General features: G+C 44.7%; 1 pseudogene; it reads left to right on the top strand.

Annotated features, from left to right (window-relative positions):
• The first annotated feature begins 2,486 nt into the window (after window positions 1–2,486).
• Window positions 2,487–5,824, top strand: LOC136523765 (3-ketoacyl-CoA synthase 6-like; annotated as a pseudogene).
• Window positions 5,825–6,442: the final 618 nt, after the last annotated feature.

Below are 6,442 nucleotides of genomic sequence, written 5' to 3'. Positions count from 1 at the left end.
TGTCATGAAGTATCGTTTATCGCCTTTTGTCAATTCACCATTCATTTCGCATAAATCAGAATGAATGAGTTCTAATGGTGCCAAGTTCCTCGCCTCAGCAGCCTTGTGAGGCTTGCGTGGTTGCTTTGATTGCACACACACATGGCACTTAGATTCTTTGACTAAGTTAAATTTTGGGATTAAATTCAGATTTGCAAGCCACGTGAGACAGCCAAAATTAATGTGACAAAGTCGTGAATGCCATATATTCGACTCATCCAAAACATTAACATTGTTCACTACTTTATTGCACACATCATCAAGCAAGGATAAGCGGAATGAGCCTCCGCAATCATAACCTTTTCTAACAAATATTTTATGTCTCGACACAACACATTTATTGGACTCAAGCATAATTTTAAAGCCATCGTGACACATTTGAGAACCGCTAACAAGATTTTTCTTGATAGAGGGGACATGCTGTACGTTCTTTAATAGCACCGTCTTTGTCGAAGTAAACTTCAGAACGACCGTACCAGCACAAAAAACACGTGCATGCGAACCGTTTCCCATCAGCAAGGCTCTAGTCCTGCCGGCCTGATAGGAAGTAAACAAAAAAAACATCAGCACACACGTGAATATTAGCACCGCTATTCATCCACCACTCAGGTAAAAGACAAACTAAAAGAACAAAAGGTAAAGAATTACTATACCCAGATGTTCTTCTTGTAGTTTCGATAATCATCACGTTTGCTGATTTCTTTTCTTGCTTATATTTGCGGTCTGGGAACGCACTTGCCCAATGCTCATCACTACCACAAACAAAGCAGCCTCTACCTTTCTTGTTGTTTTTCTTCTTAAATTGAGCAGTTTGCTTAGGCTTTGTATTGTTGTTCTCTTGTATATGTTCTTCTTCTTTTATTATGGGATGCAAATAAGTTTTTCTTCTGCACAATATTGACAGCGGAAGACTTAACTCCTTTTCTACGGTTGTCTTTTGCTCTCGCCCTCTCCTCAACATCAAGAGATCCAATAAGCTCAGCCACGCTAAATTCTTGTCTCTTGTATTTTAGAGAAGTAGCAAAATCCCTCCAAGAAGGTGGCAGCTTAGCGATTATACCGCCGGCCACAAACTTGTCGGGTAACAAACATGGAAAATGTTCTAGTTCCTTTGCTAGCGTCTATATCTCATGAGCTTGTTCCACTATGGAATGGTTTTCAACCATTTTATAGTCATATAGCTGCTCCATAAGGTACAACTCACTACCAGCATCAGAAACTACAAACTTTGCCTCAAGAACATTCCATAACTCTTTGCATGATGTACAAGATATGTAGTTTTTCTCATACTTAGGATGAAGTGCACTAATCACAACGTCTCGAAACAGATTATCGGCAGCCAAGGACTTTTGCTCCTCCTCACAAATAAATTGTTCAGGCTTCCCCTGTACGGCGTGATAGCAATTCATAGCAGTCAACCACAACACCATCTCATAAGTATGCCATATCATAAAATTCATAGCACGCCATATCATAAAATTCTTGTCATCAAAATTCTTCGGCTTTAAAGCAGCAGCAAAACCACTAACAGAAAATTACCTAACATTAGGTTTTTGGATTGTTAGATAATTAGGTAATTTCATGGTCAATTTAATCTAGAAATAAAACATCAGCAAGTTTGTGACGACATATATGTGCATGTGTATATCACTAACAAACGCTACAGCATGCAAGTATGACATATAGATGGATACAGTAAGAACGCAAAGTGCGGTAATCACAGAATTAAGATTGTACCCAGCGAAGGCTCCCATGCCGAGGGCATCGGAGGCTCCATTCGCACTAGTCGACATAGTTTGTTGCTTAAAGTCATGGACCACAGTCGATGCAGGAAGGTGTTCGCAGTGTAATCCCACGAACGGTCACCAAGAAGAAGACAGGTTCCGCGATCGATCACCAGGAAGAAGACGTCGGACGAGCAACGCGGAATCGCTCCCCAAAAACCCAATCGTCGCACACCCCATGCAAGGTTGTCAGGCGGACGAGCGTTCCGGAGGCACCTGCTCTCCCGCTACTCCATGCGCGCAGAGGTACGGGACGGGGAAACCCAAAGGGTGGCTAAGATGTGGTCTCTCGGAAGCGAAGCGAAGCGGAAGATCTGGACTGACGGAGGACTTGCGATTTATGGCTGCGACGGGGAGGGAGAAAGGTAGCGGAGGATTCCAGGAGACGGAGACACGAAGAGACGATAATTGGCGCAATCAGTTCGCCTCCACCATAAAGGAGAGAAACTCCCGTGATTATATAGATTAAGTGGCAAAACCTAGCCACGCCCGCCCGCTGTCTGCCTCGCCATGGCCTCGGCCCGGCCGGCAGTAGCGCGCGTGTGGCACTCCTTAGTCCTTTTCTCAGCTTCTCAATTAAGATGGATAATTTCCAACCAAATAAGCTGAGTAAACGTTTAGTCAAAATCTCATATGATATTAAATCATGCACCGCTTAATATTATGTACCATAGAGTTTTATTTGATTTATTAAATATTATATGGGCCAAGTCCATAATATATCCAACACGCATGGTGTACCTCGTCGACTATGCTTGCTTCCACCCCACATATAACTACCGTGTTCCCTATGCCGCTTTTGTTGAGCATGTCCGGCAAGTCAGCCATTTCATTGAGCGTAGCGTCCATTTCCTGACACGCCTACTCGATCGATCAGGCCTTGGAGAGGAGACATGCCTTCCTACAGTGGGCCAGTACACTAAACCCTACAAGTACTGCACGTTGGAGGCTGCTGGCGAGGAAGCTCGGCTCGTCGTCTTCTCAGCCATTGACGATCTATTTGCCAAAACGAGCATTTCTCCTCTCACCATTGACATTCTTGTCGTAAACTGGAGTGGATTTTGTCCGACACCAGGTTTCCCCGACATGATCATGAACAAGTACAAGATGCGTAGTGACATCCGCAACGTCCATCTATCTGGAATGGGGTGCAGCGCGGGTTTAGCCTCCGTAGACCTTGCCACGAACCTTCTGCAAGCCATGCCGCGAGGGGCACGGCCGTTGGTCGTATCAACAGAAACTCTCACACCCAGCTACTATTTTGGGAACGAGCGCTATCGGAAACCTGCTCTTTGCCGAATGTTTTTATATTTGCCGAGTGTATTTTCTCGGGTACTTGGCAAAAATATTTACCGAGTGTATTTTCTCGGGCACTCGGCAAACAAGCTTTTTGCCAAGTGCTACGAAAAAAATACTCAGCAAAATAATTGCACTCGGCAAACAAACTCTTTGCCGAGTGCTGCAAAAAAACACTCGGCAAAGAAGTAAGTTTGCCGAGTGTTCTTTTTCACTCGGCAAAGAAGTAAGTTTGCCGAGTGTTTTTTTGACACTCGGCAAAGAAATAAGTTTTTTCCCTCTTATAACCTTGAAACTTTTTCTACACTCCACATAGAATATGTGGTACTCCATGTTAAAATTTGGTATATTTCTAGATCTGTCTACTATATTTTATTAATTTATTACATTTCAAGCAATTTTTTGAATCAAGTCAAATTTGAATTGCAAGTTATTCAAATAATATAATAAAATGAGTACAAAAATGGTATTCATGTTATTGAGTCCAGTGTGAGGCCTTACCTGGGAAATAAAAAGAAATTTCGAACATCTTGTTCAGGAAACAGGACCACGAACGTGTGGCCGAATGATTTTTAAATTCTAAAAAATGCAAACCAAGTCTGAAAATCATGAGATTTGTCATGATACGATGATATCATACGTGGAGGTTGTGGTAAAAAATTGAGAACATTTCGCACAATTTGTCACGTACGATGTTTACACACCGAATCATCTCAGAAGAAGAATCGTAGCGTTGAGAAGGAATCTGTAAGATTTGGAGTCAAAGTCACGGTCGAACTGGGGTTTGACTTCAAAACTTTTTGTATAGGCAATAGAGAACATAGATTGTTTCATGTGAAATTTTGGTAATTTTTTTGGATCCGTTTGATAATTTTAATTTATTAAGTGTAATTATAGAATTTTAATTGATATAAAATAAATTTGAGCTGTAACTGCATAAAATAATAGAATCATATTAGTAGAAAAATCATATATATATATATTGTTCAGTCAATTTGACAAGGTATTTTTAAAGTACATCGAACAAAAAAAAAGGAAAAACACGTTATGGAAAACAAGAAAATGAAAAAATAACTAATATATTTGCCGAGTGCCCCAAACCTTGACACTCAGCAAAGCCATCTTTGCCGAGTGTCCTAGCTCTACACTCGGCAAACTCAACACTTTATAAACTTAAAGAAACACGTTCTGCCACATCAGCGATCCGTGTCTCCAAAATCGAGCTCTCCCATTAGTCCGAACCTCCTCTCTCTGGATCCCTCCTCTCTTATCCCTTCCCTCTCCCTCTCTCCTTATCCATTCCTCTCACCTCATCTTCCAAGGGGCAAGGGGCAGGAGGGCGCTGGCGGGCATGGGACACCGGCCGGCGGTGGGCGGTGCGGCACGGCCGTGGCGGCGTGGGCAGGGCGGCGCAGGCATGGGTCACCGGCTGGCGTTGGGCAGCGTGGCACGACAGCAGGAGGCAGCCACGGCCGGGCGCGCTAGGCGGGCGGGCGGGGCGACGTGGGCGGCCGGGGCCGAGGTTGTGGCGGCGTGGGCGGCGGAACGGCGGCCACTGCGGGCACGCGGGCGGCTGGAGCCAGGAGCAGCCGAGCGGCGAGAGCAGTGGGAACGGCAGCGGGAGCACTAGGACACGGCGGTGCCGGTGCGTTCCATGGCCGTCGTCGCGGCCGCCGGCGCACGCTTGTTGGACACCGAGCGGCCACCGGTGCGGACCACGCCGGTCGGGGACGGGCACGGCGCGAGTGGGCTTTTTTTATTTTCGTAAAAACCATTGTTTGTCGAGTTTTTTTTACCGTCGACACTCGGCAAACAAGACATATTTGCCGAGTACCGATGCCGTTAGACACTCGGCAAACACTCCATGAACGTCTTCCCGCCGTCACGTTGAAAGTCTTTGCCGAGTGCCCGATAAAAAACACTCGGCAAAAAAACATTTGTCGACTCTGTGTACGCCGAGTGTCATTTGCCGAGTGTAACACTTGGCAAAGCTTTTGCTGAGTTTTTTTTGGACTTCGTTGTGTGCCGTAGACACACAACAAACTTCCAGATTCCGGTTGTGGAGAGAGCTATGCTGCTTCCATATTGCTTGTTCCGCAGGGCGGAGCTGCCGTGCTGCTTTCAACATCACCCGCGAAGGCCCGTTTTCGACTCGAGTATGTCGTTCGGACACACACTGCAGCAGACGACAAGTCATACCAGTGCATCTATCAGAAAGAGGATGATAAGGGAAACAAAGGGCTGGATCTCTCCATGGATCTCATGGGGTTGCTGCCAGGACGCTCAAAGCCAACATCACCACCATTGCGCCGCTCGTCCTTCCAGCCTCCGAGAAACTCTTGTTTGCAATGTCCTGCGTATCTACGAAGCTTCTCAGAACGCGGACCAGGTTGTACGTGCCTAACTTCCTCACAGCGTTCGAGCATATTTGCATCCATGTAGGTGGGCGTGCAGTGATTGATGAGATCCAGCGCAGCCTAGACCTGTCAGACAAGCATGTTGAGTCCTCCAGGATGACACTGCATCGATTCGGCAACATATCTAGCAGCTGCTTATGGTATGAATTAGCATACATCGAGGCCAAGCGCCACATGCAAAAGGGAGATCGAGTATGGATGATTGGATTTGGTTCTGGATTCAAGTGCAACAGTGCAGATGGGCCATGGGCTACGTGCATCCATCGTTATCCAGTACATGATCCTTAATAAGATCCACAAAACCAGTTGGGTCAGTACTGTGCGTACATTGTCATTGTCTGCGTTGTACTGTGTAATCATAAAAAAAATATGAATAATTAAGTGCTCTCTTTCTACCAATCCCCCTGCAACATAATCAAGACTTCCCCTCTCCAATATGCAGATGACACTCTCATCTCAACTTATATGCAAGGTTGTAGCAAACAACCTTTTTTTGAAAACTCTACTTGCGAACACTTGATGATTATTACGCTAAATCGCTACCGGAGACCGGCTCTTTGCCGAGTGCCAAGTGGTTTGCCAAATGTTGTTTTTCGGGCACTCGGCAAAGAGGCCTTTGTCGAGTGTTTTTTTTTTTGACACTCGGCAAAGAAGCTTCTTTGCCGAGTGTTTTTTTTTTGACACTCGACAATGAAGCTATTTGCCGAGTGTTTTTTTTACACTCGGCAAAGAAAATTTCAAAGCACATTTTGAAGTAGTAAATTAATTCAAATGAAAAAGTTTTAAACTACAAAGTTGTATAACTCATCAAGATGTACAATGTTTGTTTTGATCTTTTCTTCATATGACAAAGTGAAAGTAAATTTGTTCACAAATCTAACATATCTCTCTTGTAGTTTATAAAAC

This window comes from Miscanthus floridulus, chromosome 18 (assembly GCF_019320115.1).
Source record: "Miscanthus floridulus cultivar M001 chromosome 18, ASM1932011v1, whole genome shotgun sequence".
NCBI lineage: Eukaryota > Viridiplantae > Streptophyta > Magnoliopsida > Poales > Poaceae > Miscanthus > Miscanthus floridulus.
Note: the sequence above shows the minus strand (reverse complement) of the source record. Positions and strands in the feature narration are given on the sequence as shown.